The following is a 17,937-nucleotide window of genomic DNA, read 5'->3' as shown; positions in this document are numbered from 1 at the left end:
CTTCTGATGAGGATCACACTAGCTTTTAGACTGATACATGGCTTTACTCTTACAAAGTAATGCCCTTCGGTTTGAAAAATGCTAGTGCGACCTACCAGCGACTGGTCAACCATATGTTTAAGGAGCTGATCGGCATAAACATGGAAGTATATGTCAATGACATGCTGGTTAAGTTGAAGAAGGGAGAAGGGTATATAGGGGACTTGCAAGAATGCTTCAACGTCTTGAACAAATATCAGATGAAGCTGAATCTCCTCAAGTGCTCCTTCGGAGTAGGATCAGGGAAGTTCTTGGGATTTATAGTAAACTCACGAGGAATTAAGGCCAGTCGCGAGAAGATCAAAGCCATGGTCGATATGAAATCTCCAACAAAGATCAAGGATGTTCAAAGCTTGACCGGAAGAATTGCTGGTCTCAGTAGATTTATTTCCAAATCGAAGGACAAATGCATCCCATTTTTTAATCTACTCAGAGGCAACAAGAAATTTGAATGGACGGACGAGTGCGAACAAGCTTTTCAAGCCTTAAAGACTCACATGTCGAAACCTCCGATTCTATCAAAGCCAGTTGATAAAGAAACTTTGTTCATCTATTTGACGATCACTGAATGCGCTGCTAGTGCTGTCCTAGTAAGAGAAGAGGAAGGCATGCAAAAGGTTGTTTATAATGTAAGCAAGAGGCTAATTGAAGCGGAGCTGCGATATCCACCTATTGAAAAATTAGCCTATTTCTTAATCTTAGCCTCCAGGAAGCTGCGGCCCTTCGTCCAAGCTCACCCAATCACAATTTTGACCGACTAACCTCTACGGCAAGTTCTGCAAAAGCTAGAAGCCGTAGGAAGATTATTGAAATGGGTGGTCAAACTTGGGTAGTTTGATATCTCTTACTTGCCACAAGCAGCGATAAAAGGGCAAGCCCTAGCAGACTTCGTTGCAGAACTCACTGGGCTTCCAGATAGCGAGCAGCCAGAAGCACCTGAAGAGCCTAAGCCTCAAAACCAAACTCCTTCATGGAAGTTGTACATGGACGACTCTTCTAATGAACATCATGCAGGAGAATGAGTGATTTTGATAGGGGCATCGATTTCACTGCGCAATCAGGTTTGACTTCACTACTTCTAACATTAAAGCCGAGTATGAAGCACTGCTCGCTGGATTATGGTTAGCTAGGAGCATGCACATAAAGTCACTTGACATCTACAGTGACTCTCAGTTAGTAGTCAATCAGATCATTGGAGAGTACCAGGCCCGAGGCTTAAAAATGGTTGCTTACTTAAATAAAGCGAAGGATCTATTGGTGCAGTTTGATAAGTACACCCTCCAGCAAGTACCTCGCGACCAAAATTCAAACGTTGATGCTCTGGCCAAACTGGCAAGTGCCAAGGATGCTGACACTCTGAACATAGTGCCAGTTGAATGACTATCTACACCAAGCATCCAAGCAGAAGAGACCAATTTTGTGATTCAGGCGGTGGATACATGGATGGCATCGTACATAGAGTATCTAACGCAAGGCGTGTTACCGATGGACAGAAACAAAGCTAGGACCCTTCGGTGGTAGGCTGCTAGGTATATCCTGGTCGATGGAATCTTGTACCGAAGGGAATACTCAATGCCACTCCTCAGATGTATTTCGAAAGAGAAGGCCAAAGAATTGATGAAAGAGGTCCACGAAGGCTTTTGTGGGGACCAAGATGGGGGGCAGAGCTTATCAAAAAAGATCCTAAGGCAAGGATACTTCTGGCCAACAATGAATGAAGACTTGATGGAATTTGTGCGGAAGTGCGACAAGTGCCAGAGGTTCTAAAAAATTTCGCGAGTGGCCCCTAATGAACTAAACCAGATGCAAAGTCTGTGGCCATTCGCAGTCAGGGGTATAGACCTAATTGGATCTTTTCCCACAGGGAAGGGCGGCGTCAAGTATGCCGTAGTGGCCATCGATTACTTCACTAAATGGGTCGAAGCTAAGCCACTCGCAACCATAATGACCAAGAAAGTGCTGGATTTTGTGGTCAAAAACATCGTGTGTCGCTATGGATTACCAAGGAAGAGTGTCTCAGACAATGCCACCTAGTTTGATAGTGATTTGTTCACATATTTTTGCGAGTGACATGGAATTATCAAGAGCTTTTCTTCAGTCGCTCGTCCTCAAGCAAACAGACAAGTCGAAGCAGTCAATAAAATGCTAAAGGATACTCTGAAGAAAAGACTTGAGGAAGCGAAGGGGGCATGGCTAGAGCAATTGCCTGAAGTCCTTCGGTCGTACAGAACTTCCCATCGAACATCAACAGGCCATACTCCATTTTCCTTAGCTTAAGGATATAAGGCTATGCTATCTGTTGAGTTAGATATGCCATCGCATCGAAGAATAACGTACGATCAAGGCTCCAGTAGCCAACTATTGATGGAATCTCTTGATTTGGTCGATGAAAAGCGAGAGCAAGCCCAACTCCGAGTAGCAGCTTACCAGCAAAAGGTCGCCTGATATTTGAACTCTAAAGTACGTGAAAGGAAATTCAATGTAGGAGAACTAGTACATCAGAGGGTTTTCCTTAACACCCGCGACCAGGCTGCTGGAGTACTCAGACCTAATTGGGAAGGACCATACCAAATTGAAGAAGTCCTTCAAGCAGACACCTATAAACTTGCTCGCTTAAATGGATATCTCATTCCTCGCTATTGGAATGGAGAACACCTGCGCAAGTCAATAAACAATTCTTCTTAAAGAATTGGCTTGTATTAATTTTACTTTTTACAAGTTCTGAAAAAGGGTTGGTCATTTTATGTGACTGATCGCTTATAAGTGTAAGATCATTTTGTTGATCACTCGTACAGACATGTTTTGTCCATTTATTACGAGAAATAAAAGGGACTGTGTGGAGCCAGTCATTCTTGCCAACTATTGTATTTATTACAAGTATTTGCTCATTACGTGTGTTATTTTGCTATATTTTTATTTTAAATTCTTTGCTACGAGCAGTAATGTTCGAACAGGTTTTGGTCAAGGAAAGTGACCAAGGATCTAAAGCTCCTCAATAACTTGGGGGGCATATAAGGCATCTAGTTAGCAAAGCATATCGACAGGTATGTAAACACACGAGCAAAATAAGTGAAAGCATGCTACAGTACTTAGAGTATTTTTCAAAATTTCGTTATTTTGTTAAATCATGCCAAAGTACTATAATAAGTTCGGTCATGCAAACAGGTGTTATAATAAAATGCATATATTATAATACCAAAATAAATTCCTTTACACCACGAGCAGTTGCTCCTCGGATGTAATTGTCTGTTAAAAGAAAAAAAAATAGCTGCCCTTGCATCAATAAAAGTTAAACATCGTCTTTATATCACGACCCGCAGGTTGTGTATCTAAAAGATAAAGAAAGAAAAATTAAAAGTCTACGAGGCTGGAGGATCTTGAGGAGTGTTCTGGTCGACAGTAGTGCCAGCTTCATTGTCTGCGCCGTCAATCCCCGTTGCTAAGGAAATTTCTGGGGAAGCTGGAATTTTGGCTCTTTCTTCTTCCTCTAGGAGAATGGTGCATCAGGGTATTTGAGTTCGTCTCAAGTGCTCAGATAGATAGCTGAAGTTGGCCTTTTGATTATGCTTCCAAAACTAGTAGAAGCAAAGGTGGGTGGCTTCCCTATACTTCTCCAAGTTTTTGGCATTAGTCTCTTCGAGCTCCTTAACGCATCCCTCCAGCTCCTCCGTCTCCTTTCTCCTTGCAATCAGATCGAGCCCAAGATATTTGACTTCTTAGAAGTTGAGTTTGGCACTCTCCCTGAATTTTTCTTTATCTTCATTAGATATTTTCAGGGCAGCCCAGTACTCCAACAACTCTTCGGTCAGCTGGGCTTTCTACTCACGCAGTTCATCGTTCTGGTTGGTCAGTTATGCGTTTTTCTCAATCAGGTCAGCATTCTTCCCCTCGAGCACCTTCACTTCCTCAGTGTGTCTGATGTCAAAGTCTTTGGTCTTGGTGACCAAAGTACCCGTGCGGCGCAAACCAGCAGTTTTCTCTGTGTTTTTCATTTAATGCTAGAAAAAAAGCGCAGAGAAAGCCTATATTTGTAGTAGTGCAACAAGACTACATTTCAAGGTTGAAGATAAAAGTGCTCTTTATCAGACCTTAGTTAGTTTATGTTACTTTTTTTTTTTTTTGCATATAATATAGCTAAGTGCAAGTGTACACTGTCAACAACAATTAATACAGTAGCAAGTACCATATATCGTCTCCACAGGGACTATTTTTTAGTTTTTGATTGTGAAACTAAGTTCTAACAAAGTGATTTAAAAGCAGTAAAATTAATTAAAAAGATTGTGGTCTAAGAACTAAGTAATTAAATACTAATTAAATGCAAAAATAAAATAAAAGAAACAACTTAGGACAATTGTATCAAGGAGTAACCAATGGTATGATGGCAGCTAGAATATTCATCCCCCTAATATGCAACTTTGACTGTGATGTTGGATTGATGCTGCAGTTACTGGTGGTCTAGTAGTCTGGAATTCTAATTAATTTTCATAGGCTTTCGTCAAAGAACTATGATTCTAATCTTTTAATTAAATCACACATGTCTATGCTAATTCAATTTCAAAGATTTAATTCAAGCATCAATTCCATAAGACTATGCATGGTAATAATATATGTCTATATCACTACAATATTGAAATCAATGAATTCAAGCATGCACCATTCAAACAGTGTCAATTAAATCCAAACTTTTCAGTTTTAAAATTAACTCATCTACTTACTGAAGGTGATCAATCATTAACAAATATTAATCATCAGAAATATTTGAATGAATAAACCTCAAGTGCATTAGCATCAAAATCAAAATATCATAAGTCACATATTAAGGGTCAAATTATCCTAGCTAATTAGAGTTTAGCTCATAGTTACAAACTCACAAATACACAAATAATAACAAACCGTATTCAGAAAATGACAAGAAAAATAATAAAGAACTAAGAGTATAGGAGAGAGAGGCAAGCCAAATGGGTTTCTCCCATTAGTATTTTTCTTCTAGCCTTTTTTTTCTTGATCTTCTCTTTCTTCTCACATTAAAAGAATTTCCTAATATTGATCTCCCCTCAGGTACCAGATGGCTGAGCTACTCCTCTCCTCTGCTATCCGTGTATTACCAATTGGGGAAGAAGAGTTAATTCTCCTTAGGCCTTTTGCCCCACGCGGGCCTTTTTTTTTTTTCTTTTCCTTTCTTTCTTTGTTTTTCTTTTCCTCTTTCTTTAAATCCCAATGGACCCACAAGATTTTAATGTCCCAAAACCCTTTTAGTTACTGCTCAACCCAAATTACATAAATCCAAAAAGCTGAGTTGGCCAGTAACTTTCCCACGTGGGCTCTTAAAGCAGCTAACTGGGCAGAACGCAATGCCGCGAAAATGCTGCAACATTCCATCCTGCTCAGACCATTTCAAGCTTCAATTTCTTTCCAAATATCCAAGACCCTACCAACTACCTTCAAAGACAAAATTTAACAATTTGGGATATATTTTTCCATCATTATACTAATATTTAATATTAACTTATTATATTTAATATTTGACAAAATAAAAATAAAGACACAACAAAACACCCTAAACCACTATTTTCTTGATAAAAATATAAGTTTAAAAGCTTAAAAATAACTATAATTCCTAGAGTTATCATACCCCTAAACTTATCTCATTGCTCGTCCTGAGTGATGACTCTACTACTTAACAACACACAACACCGCAAAAGACACAACAAAACAAAACAAAACAAGATGCTCGGAATTGTAGAGTCCAAGAACTTTACTTAGTTAATTGTTTAGTAGTATTATAGTATGTATAGTATTATCTTTGTAACTGTGGATTTTTGGTTCAGACCGGGAATTATTTGGACACTCATAGTAGTACTTATAGATTTTCTAAGTTTAACCTATAGTTTAAGAATATTAAGTATAACCTCAGGTTTGATTATATGACTGATATTAAGGATAATATTTGTTATACTATAAGGTTTAGATATCAACCAATAGGATTTTAAGCACATGTTATGAATGGTGATTAAGGATTAAGTATTTTTGGGGATTAAATTAAATAAGGGTAAAGTTTGAATGTTATAGGGTCAGTCAGTAGCTTTGAATACGTTGAAGGCTTAGTCAAGGCTGTTTACTCCATTCAAACTTAGCTAAAAATGAGTAATTTCATGTTTAAATATTCAGCGTGTGTCGATATATCGCAGCTATAGGGGGCGATATATCGCAGCACGTAGATACGAAAAACACGAGACGATGCACGGTCGCCTTGGGCATACTGGCCCAGGCGATATATCGCCTCCTCCAGCATAAATTCAAACATTTTTTTAATTCTTTTCCTTTCAGCCATTCAAACTTCTTCATAAGTCCATCATCTTTTGAACGAGTCTTCAGCCTCTGCTGAACGATTATTCAAATGATTTTCACCTAAAAAGCCATTATTTTTATTCAAGTAAAATCAAGATATTTTCGTTCCCAAACTCTATAAATAGGACCTAGTACCCAGCCATTATTCACCTTTTACTCTAAGTTCAGAAGCTGCAAGTGCTAGGAGAGTGTGAGAGTTAAACACTTGGGTGGGAAAATCATAAGCTTAATCATCTTTAGCTTATCAAACACTTTGGGAAGTAAGGTTCTTTAGTATTTCGGTTGTGGATAGATTGGTCTTGCAAGTCTTTGAGGTAAACTCGAAACTTTATTTCATTCTTATTTTGGTTAGGGAATCCAAGTTCTTAAGCACATAAGTTGTGGTAAGCATATTTCTCAATGGTTTAGTCTTCCTATTCATTTTCATTTCTTCTTCTTCATAAGACTCACTCTTTCTCATATGGTTTTAGGAGTGTTCCAAAAGTCCCAACTCAGTCCATCATATCCCGGTAACTTTGGTAAGGAAAATAGGATAGAATCTATATGTTCATTGCTTATGTTATCTTATGTGTTATGTTATGAAATATGATATGTTATGAATATGTTATGAATGTGTATGTTTGTAGGCTTGGGCTTATGCCCTATTTGACTAACAAGACCCCAAAAAGATTATGGGCATATGCCTACTTAGCTAGTAGGACCCCACTAATCTCATGGGCATAAGCTTGTTTAGTCTATGGGACCCCAAGTAATAATGGCCATTATAATAAGTGTATGTATTAAGTGTTATGATATATATATCTTTACGTTTATTATGAAATTTATGTTTATGACTATGTGTTAGATTTTCCTTGCTGGGCATTAGGCTCATTCCTTTTTGTTTTATGTGCAGGAAAATAGCTTTAGAGGCGGTAAGATTCGTGACGCTTAGAGGATGTGTATCGATGGTGAATGGAGTCAAGGGGCCGAGCGTTATTCGATTCTAGGATGTAGTCTCATTTTATCTTTTTATGGTTTTATATGTATTTTCCGCATTTCTTATGTAATTCTTCTCATTTAAATCATGTTTTGTTTTTAAAGACAATGGGATCCCATATCCTTCTTAGTATTTATTTGTAAGTAACTCTTATTTTACAAGTTACTCAATAAAATTATGGTATTTTCGTAAAAATGTAAGTTTATGTATAGTTTCGTTAATGGTCCAAAAAAAAAGTCTAGATTAGTGGGTCATTACAGGAATCAATTTGAAAATGGTCATATTAAAGTGGGGACAAAGCTCTCAAATCAAAGATTCAATTGATAACTCAAGTATATATGCAAGCCAAATTCCTAAAGGATTAAGATGTTAACCCAACCAAGTTTTCAATGTATTCCCAATTAGTGCACAATTATTTCTTCCCAATCAACCCCTCTTCCCTAGATTAAGCTAAGCAACATTCCTAAGGTTTAATTCATGCTTTCATATGTTGAACTCAATAACCCATCTCCACTAATGTAGTTGGCAAAGTGATTTAGATCAATAGTTCTTTACATGGTTGTAATATAGGCTAGGCTAAGGGTATGGATTAAGATGGATTTGTAGGCTAAAACCTTAAAACCTAGCTTTCCTTGGAACTAATAAATTCATTATCCTCTACCCATTACAAGTGATCTCAATCCCTCCAACTCACTCAATAACACTCAATTCCCTCTTTCTATGAATACTACACTTATATGCTCAAATATTGTTACAAGCAACTATAAATTGACACTAACTAAATATATACATATTTCCTTCTTCTTCTTTTTTTCTCTATTTTTCAATTTTTTTCTAATTTTTTTTCTGATTTTTTTTAATCATATGAAAACATGACAACTTAAAGTAATATACTTAAAATAAAAACATTGAAGAGAATAAAAACATAAACACAATTAACAAATTTGAGCATATAGGTGTATTAATTAACCAATATGAACACCCCCAATAATTAACATACCCTTTCTTCACTTCCCCTAAAGTTATCTCACATAATATCCAAGACAACTAAGCTTAAGGTTTGGTGAGAAATATAAGTGGAATATTCAAAATGGGATTAGCTATCAAGTTGAGGTTATATGAACAAAATAGGTAAATAAGCTCAAAGTTGGGTTACTAGGGATAATAGTTACAAGGAAGGCTTGAAAAGCTCAAACAGTCCGAGAAAATTGCCTAAATCCTCTCTAAATCTCTATGCCTCCTAGGATTTCGCCTCAAGAGAATTATCAAGCCAATTCAAAAAACTTAAACTTTCATTAATACTTAGTTTAATCTAGGGTGAGGGATTTTATGGTCCAACTATGAATACTCAATTTGGACATAATCTCACTATGGTTGAATGAGCACAAAAAATTTTAAGTACTAAGGCTCACTAATACACAAGAGTTAACAAATATTGCAATTTTTCTTTTCTGAAATTTTATCATCGAGCTACCCCACACTTATACACAACCGTTACAAATATTAATTCCAATACAACCTAGACTCTAGACTCGACACAAAACAACCCTAAGCAACATCTAAAACTTAAGACAAGAAATTAAGATGACACAATAGCAACTAAAAACAACACTCCCCCCCCCCCCCCCCAAACTTAAGAGAGAGAAATGTCCTCATTGCTACCCAACACAAAACAACAAAGAACAACAGCAACAAGCAAGAGTCCAAATAAAAACTAAATAAAAGCAAAAGAAAAAAAAAAGGAAACTCCCTCCAATCATTGATTGCCACAATTAGCATCATCATCTCTATTCTCCTCAGCATCTGTGATGCTAACTCCTCCCCATGGTGCTAGGATGTTATTTGGGAACTGAGGCAAGAATGTGAAAGACTTAGTGAAATTCCTCTCAAGTATGCTTTCAATGGACAGGTCACACACTTGGGAATAGCGCCAGTAAGCCTGCTGCTGCTAATACATAAAATGCATCATTTCCATCATATTGTTGTGGTGAGGGTCAACTATAGGAGTATCACCAAAGGAGGCATTAGTAGGCTTAGTTGGGCCCTTATTCTCAACTGGTGGGCAACAGGTGGGTCATGGTCAACATTTGGGGCAAAAGAATAACTTTCCCCATGCTTCTGTGAATCAGAAGTCTACAACACTTGAGTTATGTCATATTGGGTGATACGACCTAGGATACACTTCTCATGGCACTGCTCAGACATTGGGACACCTACCTGACGACATTGCTGCATGATCAGTGAGGGAAAGAAGGTATCCCTGCCTTCTTACTGGCACACCCTCGTATTGCTTGGGCAATGATTCTGCCCACACTGATGGTAGGCCCTCCGATGATGGAAAACAACTGAAACATTCGCTCCATATTGATAATGGAAGTATGCATGGTAGGCATAAAACTGTTGCGAACAAAGTAGAATCATACTTTAGCTTTAGGTGATAAGAATTGTCGCCTACAAGTGAGGCAATCTTTGATGGAGGAGGATATCCATTGAGTGCCAAGAACCGTAAGATCATCCAATACGTGTTGGCATAAATCCAGATCACAATTTTGAAACATGGTTGTATAATCATCATCCTCAATATCCGGCAACCCATGAAAATTATTGATGGCACTGGATGTCAATGGGACTTCGGTTTCATGCACTAGGACACTAGATGACTGGGTGGGCCAAAGGTTGGCATAGAATTCCCTCACAACAGTATCATCGGGCCTAAGGCGAGGGCTACAAAACAGTTGCCAACGAAGTGCTTCAATAGGAGTACGAACATAAAGAGGCATTTCATCTTCATCAACACTATTCAAATTAAATCCCTTGTCTGCTAAAAAGACTTGGTTGTGAAATGTGTTCTCATAAGAACTGAGCTTCCTAGCGACTTGCTTCTTACCCCGATGAATTCTCAACAAAGAATCAAAATAATAAAATTCAGCCCAAAATTTTTCTTATCAACAGGCTCCTGCTAATCAAGTCAAATGTATCCCCAAAGTATAGAAAAATGCCTCTAAAAATTTAGCTTCAACAGATGCCCAAAAATAGAAAAATTCTCCAGAAATGTATCCCTCATTTTGGCAACGCAATATCCTTGGAAGGACACTTAACAGCCTACTTAGAAAATACCTAAAAGGCACATAAAAATGCAGAGATAACACCAATTCAGCTAACAATAATACCCAGCCATGACCAATCGAACAAGAATATCCAACGCAAAGACAACAATAAACCTTTTCATAGCCGTGATCAATAAGGAACAGTAATCATCCAAATCTCAATAACAACAAATCCCAGCCACAATGAATTTCAATGCTCAAAGGGATGAAACATGAATAATATGGTACCTCGAAGGATTGGGATACACTTGTGGATGCACTTTTGTTTTTGTAAAAAATTTCTGGAAATCCCAATGAAGAACAAACCAATGAGCAGCCAAATATTGATCTTGAATGGGCAAGTGAGAGACGAGAGAGAGCTAGAAAGTTGAGTGGGTCCTAGATGTAGCCTCAGGTGACAGTGGCTTGTTGTGTTTGGCTGTGTTGGAGATGAAGCGAGCCATGGCTGTTGTGGTGCAGGTGGGCGAGTGGCTTCGTGTTGGGGTAGGTGGGGTTCGTGGTGGTGTTGTGAGGATTGGCAGACTCGAGTCGTGTGATTATATGTGTGGGTACGAGATAGTGGGTCTGGGTTCATGGCTCAGGTGGGTCAGAGAGAAATGGCTTCAAGGTTGGAGTGGGCTCGTGTGTGTGTGTGGGTTTAGGTTCGGGTTTCAGGAGTTGGAGTTAGGTGGGGTCAGTTCGGGCTGCAGGTAGGAAGAGATTGTGGCTATGGGAGCATACGGGGATCGGGGTCGGGTTTCAGGGAGGTGGAGCAGGGTGGTGCGGCTGTGGTGAAGTTGGGAGGCAGCTGGATTGATTACAGAGAGAAGGGGAAGGGCAAGATGGTGAAATTAGCGTTTCAAAAATAGATTAGGGCCATGAGACTTTGGGCTGAATTTTAATTTTCTTGTGTTTTAAAAACTTTGTTGAAACATTGTAGTGACTTTGCCGCAACAAAGTTAAGTCAGAGAGCTTTGGCCAAAAATGATGTTGTAACATTATTCCAACTTTGCTGCAGCAAAACCAAGTCAGAGAGCAAGCTCAAAACTGATGTTGTAACATCATACGAACTTTGCTACAGCAAAACCAAGTCTGAGAGCTTTGGCCAAAAATGTTGTAACATTATTCCAACTTTGTTGTAGCAAAACCAATTTAGAGAGCAAGCTCAAAAATGATGTTGTCACATCATCCGAACTTTGCTGCAGCAAAAATGCCCCAGAATATAACTCCTATTTCTCCTCAAAATTGTTACAACATCACCCAAACTTTGCAACCACTTTTGATTCCATTTTCCTTCTTACCTAGTTTTTTCCTGACCCCAATGTTGTAGCATTACAAAAGAGCCTGACAGCATAGATACAACATCACTCCCAAACTTTCTAGAATTCAACTCAGCAGAAAACAACCATAAATACACCCAAGGCTTGACTTGAAACCTACCAAAATTTGCTTCAATTGACCCATAAAAATACAAGAATCCTCACAGCCACCCCATAACATTAAATCATTCAATTCTACAACATAGACAATGAAGGAGGGAGGTGAAAAACATGAAAAAAAAACAAATGTTATATATACTATATATATAATTAATTTGTTGTTCTCCAAGTATATCATTAACTTTAAGTACAACAACTCAACACATGACTTTTCAAAGATTAAGTGAGGTGGCTGAGGTCTTGTATTGCTTAACCTCGTTACCCCCAAACTCATATTCTTTCCCATTCACCTTAAACTTTCTTCCTGAATTCTCATCACATAAATCCAATGCACAACAAGGATAGACTTTGATTACAACGAATGGATGGAGAAGTATGATTTTATATGTTTGGAGTTTCCTTTCATCTGAGGATTAGAGAAAAACACTTGCTACCCCACTTCAAACATTTGGGAATGAGCTTACCTACCATGCTTCTTTTTCTTCTTTCTATGTGGCTCTTGCATGTGAGATAGTGCGTTTTTTACACTTCTCCATGGCTCATTGTCTTTCTTAATTTTTTCAGGAGGTAGCTTCATCTTCAAACGCTTGTTATAATTTGTAGGTATCTCTTCCTCCTTATTAGAGTCTGTGACGTGAATGACAAAACACTCCCCCAACTCATCTGGAGAACGTATAGGATTGAATACCTTGAAAGTTACTTGCTCATCTTGAGCTCGAATTGTGAGCTCCCTTTTTTCCACGTCGATCAAGGTTCTACCTGTAGCAAGAAAAGGCCTCCCCAAAAAAATAGGCATCTCTATTTCAGCCTCATAGTATAGAACAATAAAGTCAGCAGGGAAAATGAATTTGTCAACTCTTACCAACACATCTTGAATTTTTCCATCAGGGTGAGCGAGGGATCTACCAGGTAGTTGAAGACTAACTATTGTAGGTCTAACCTCTCCAATCCCTAACTGCTTGAACACAGACATTGGCATCAATTTTATGCTAGTGCCCAAATCACACTTCCCCAACCTTCTCTTCTTTGTAAGAATATCTTTCAAAAATTTCGCATAGTTGGGCATTTGTTCAAGGGCTTCCACAAGTGGGAAATACACAACTGTTTCAAAACATCTAGATATTTCTTCAATTGAGCATCTTGCTTTTTCTTCTCAAACTATTGGGGAAATGGAGGTGGCTACTTTGAAATTGAGTTGTCTAGGCGACTATGCTGCAGCATTCCTGCAACATTCTGGTCAGAGGTAGATTTTTGTACACTAGGAATTTTAGTATATTTTTTAATTTCCTAATTTATTTGGATTGAAGAGGGCTCACCCTCATGCCCAGAGTTTGTCTTGTTAATCTTAACTCCTTACCACTTCTCAAATTGATTGCTTTGCACTCCTCTTTACCTTCTCGTCTTGGATTTATGGTGTCACTTGGCAATGAACCTTGGGGTCGACTTTGCATCTCATTAGCAAGTTGTCCAACTTGAATCTCCAAGTTTCTCATAGATATTGCTTGACTTTGGATCATTGCATCCGTTATTGCCATACAATCCTTTAACATATTCTCCAACAGACTAGGTGGGGATGCTTGTGGCATAGGAATTTGTTGTTGAGAAAGAACAGGTGGATAAGTAGGCCTAGGAGGCATAGATGAAGTGTTAGGGACAGCCCCTTGATTGCTCCATGATAAATTAGGGTGTTTCCGCCATGTTTGATTGTAAGAATTTGAATTAAGACCACTTCTATTCTGATTTCCTATGAAACACACAAATACAGGATTAGAGGAACAATTGTCAAAGGTGTGACCGTCACCATACTACACACAAGAAACTTCTACAAGCTGCCCCCTTTGTTGACACAATTGTGGACTCATACCCACGCTCATATTCATAAGAATATTCAACATAGAAGAAACTTGGGCCACCAATGAAGTCAGTGCATCATCCTCATGAACACCGACCACTTTCCTCCCCGTACGTGCTCTAGTAGTTGGCCATTGATAGTTATTGTTGGAGATCCTCTCTAGAATTTCATAAGCTTCATTGTATGACTTAGACAGAAGTGCCCCATTTGCCGAAGCGTCAAACACCATTCTCGTATGAGCATTTAGACCATTATAGAAGGTTTCCATTTGGATGCAATGAGGGATGCCATGATGAAGGCATCTTCTTAGTAACTCTTTGAATCACTCTCATGCTTCATAGAAAGACTATTCATCTAGTTGTTGGAAAGAAGTGATCTCATTTCGCAGCTTGGCATTCTTGGTGGGTGGGAAGTATTTCATCAAAAATCACTCGACTAATTCATGTCAAGTAGTCATTGAATCTAATGGGAGGGCGTTCAACCAAGCCCTTGCTCTGTCTCTCAAAGAGTATGGAAATAACTTCAGTCTCAAGGCATCTTATGTAACTCCGGGCAGCTTGAAAGAATCACTCACTTAAATGAATAGAAAAAGATGAAGGTGAGGATCTTTGGTAGGCATCCTGCTGAACTGTCCCACAGTTTGAAGCATTTGGAAAATGACTAGCTCAAATTGAAACTGTTCTGCTTGTATTTCTAGTATCAGTATGCCTAGATTGAGCTCATTGAAGAGGGGGAGAGCGTATTGCCTAATAGCACGATATCTATTAGCCACAATAACTACATTATGGCCATCATTGATAGCGACTCCACCTTGAAATACTCTTTCTTGAGCGGCTCCCTATGGATCTCCTTGCTCAGCATCCATCACTACTACTTCCATGTTGGATTTTTAAACTTTTCTCCTTCTTCTGAATGTATGTTCAATGTCTGGATCAAGGGGAAGTAGTTCTGGGTCTTGACTCTTGTTCATACATTGTTTGAACCAGAATTTACACGAGAATCACCCAAGTTAGCACAAAGGAAAATTAAACCAAATTGTAAGATAATTAATTTCACAATATTTAACTTTAAACAGTCCTTGGAAATGACGCCAAAAACTTGTTGCGTATAATAAAGCTAAGTGCAAGTGTACACTGTCAACAACAAGTAATACAGTATCAAGTACCAGATATCATCTCCACAAGGACTATGTTTTAGATTTTGATTGTGAAACTAAGTTCTAACAAAATTATTTAAAAGCACTAAAATTAATTAAAATGATTGTTGTCTAAGAACTAAGTAATTAAATGCAGAAAACGAAAATAAACAACCCATGAAAATTGTATCAAGGAGTAACAAATGGTATGATGGCAGCTAGAATCATCATCCCCCTAATATGGAACTTTGACAGTGATGCTGGATTGATGCTGCAACAATTGGTGGTCTAGTAGTCCAAAATTCTAAGTATTTTTCCTATGCTTTCGTCAAAGAACTATGATTATAATATTTTAATTAAATCACATATGTCTTTGCTAATTCAATTTCAAAGATTTAATTCAAGCATCAATTTCATAAGACTATGCATGGTAATAATATATGTCTATATCACTACAATATTGAAATCAATGAATTTAAGCATTCACCATTCAAATTGTGTGTGAATTAAATCCAAACTTTTCAGTTATGAAATTAACTCAGCTAATTACTAAAGGTGATCAATCATTAGCAAAGATTAATCATGAGAAATATTTGAATGAATAAACCTCAAGTGCATTAGCATCAAAATCAAAATATCATAAGTCACATATTAGGGTTCAAATTATCCTAGCTAATTATAGTTTAGCTCATAGTTACAAACTCAAAAATATCCAAATAATAACAAACCGTATTCAGAAAATGACAAGAAAAATAATAAAGAACTAAGAGTAAAGGAGAGAGAGGCAAGCCAAATGGGTGTTTCCAATTAGTCTTTTTCCCTAGCCTTTTTTTCTTGATCTTCTCCTTCTTCTCACATTAAAAGCATTTCCTAAAATGGGTCTCCCCTTAGCTACCAGGCGGCTGAGCTGCTCCTCCCCTCTGCTATCTGTGTATTACCAATTGGGGAAGAAGAGTTAATTCTCCTTAGGTCTTTTGCCCCATGTGGGCCTTTTTTTTTTCTTTTCCTTTCTTTGTTTTTCTTTTCTTCTTTCTTTAAAGCCCAATGGATCCACATGCTTTTAATGGCCCAAAACCCTTTTAGTTACTGCTCAGCCCAAATTACGTAAATCCAAAAAGCTGAGTTGGCCAATAACTTTCCCACGTAGGCCCTTGAAGCAGCTGACTGGGCAAAACGCGATGATGCTGAAATGCTGCAGGATTCCATCCTACTGAGACCATTTCAAGCCTCAATTTCTTTCCAAATGTCCAAGACCCTACCAACCACCTTCAAAGAAAAAATTTAACAATCTAGGATATATTTTTCCATCATTATTCTAAAATTTAATATTAACTTATTATATTTAATATTTGACAAAACGAAAATAAAGACACTACAAAACACCCTAAACCACTATTTTCTTGATAAAAATAAAAGTTTAAAAACATAAAAAGTTAACTCTAATTCCTAGAGTTATCACTTTTTCATGTATATTTTTGCAAGTGTTGTAACTTTTCTAGAAATACCCAAAAGTTACCATACCTGCTTTTATTTATTTATTATAAATGTCTGAATGTGATTAAAATGTTTAATATTTTGTCATGCATTATAACATGTCATTCATATACCGACACAGTATGCAATTAGCATGCATTGCATTCGTGTAGAAACATGCTATTAGAAACGTCCTATATTTTGTTATGTGCTTATATATGATAAATCATATAATAATAAATTTAGTCTTAATTATTTAAGATAGTAAATCAAAATTAAAGTTGTTTAATTTGTTGTTTTAATGAAAAATGTTTTATTAAAATAAAAATAATATTCTCTTAGTTAAAGCAAAATTATAATTAGAATTAAGGTCACAATTTTGTTTTGTTTTGCTTAATTGGATTAATAATTATTAAAATATCATTTGATAAAAATAATTAAATTTATTTTTACAACTAAATTATAAAATATTAATTTTTTGAAAATCACACTTTTCCAAAATAGTGAGTGGGAGAGGGAGTTATGACAATAAGTCCTATAGTCTCCATTATTGGTTGAACACCGAGAGGCATAGGAAGGGCCTTGTGTCGCCTCCATTTGCGGCCTCCCTAAGGAAAGACTTCCGAATATGTTTATTTTATCTCAAGGTTGACTTCTCATATGAGAATATAATTAGTGATGTATTTCATGTTTGACTGGCCCTAAGGCACTCTTGAGTTAAATCATTGATTGAAAAATATTGGGTTACACTCCAAAGGTGTATCTAGGCTTTCGAGCACGACTAGTGCATCTTGACCAAACTAGCTGTAGTTCATAAGTCAAAAGAGAAAAATACGTTTTTAATTTTTCATTTATGAAATTGAGATTTGTCTCAAAATTAATTTGGAGTTAATCTAACCTACCCTAAGGCGGTCCATTAACTTTTCAAATTAATATATCTTGGATTAGTATATATATTTTTTTATGTGTTTTTATATGCTGCATTCATGCATCATGTTTACTTTTCCAAATAAAATCTGATATTCATTATATGTTTTAATTCATTATAATTTATTTATTTATTTCTAGCAACAATGGTTAATTCTCTTAATCTTGATCAAGAACCACAAAATGAGAAAGAACCAGTGAATCCTCGTGATGGCCACCTAAGTACTTTTCATTTAGACTTCAACAATCTAGATGTTTGGTATAGAAACATACACATAATTCTCAGTGAACTAAAAGTGTATGATGTAATCATTGATGTGCCTCCAGATGAGCCGTCAACTTTTTCTGATTATGGTAGTCATAAAAAATATGCAGATTAGATGAGATCTGATTATTTGGCTCGTCATTGCATACTAAAGACTGTGCCAGACGATATTAAATCGAGATATGTAAACCGTAGATCTACATACAAGATATGGGAAAGGATCAAAAGAGATTCTTTTGATGACTTAAAAAGTTTGAAAGAAGAAAGGGTAAATATGATTTGCTCATCTCTTTTTAATATATTTGAATAGTTGATTCAAATTTTTATGCCACCATATTTTTGTCTTGTTTTCAGGAACGCATTATTCAAGAAAAGAAAACAATGCAAAAGAAAAAGA

General features: G+C 37.0%; 1 non-coding gene across 1 annotated transcript; it reads left to right on the top strand.

The window, feature by feature from the left end:
• The first annotated feature begins 14,024 nt into the window (after window positions 1-14,024).
• On the top strand, window positions 14,025-14,131 carry LOC133813419 (small nucleolar RNA R71). Its single transcript, XR_009884431.1, has one exon. It is a non-coding gene; the product is annotated as a small nucleolar RNA R71 (small nucleolar RNA).
• The last annotated feature ends 3,806 nt before the right edge of the window (window positions 14,132-17,937 follow it).

Source organism: Humulus lupulus, chromosome 1 (assembly GCF_963169125.1).
Source record: "Humulus lupulus chromosome 1, drHumLupu1.1, whole genome shotgun sequence".
In the NCBI taxonomy this organism is placed as follows: Eukaryota; Viridiplantae; Streptophyta; class Magnoliopsida; order Rosales; family Cannabaceae; genus Humulus; species Humulus lupulus.
This window is presented reverse-complemented; position numbering and strand designations above follow the sequence as displayed.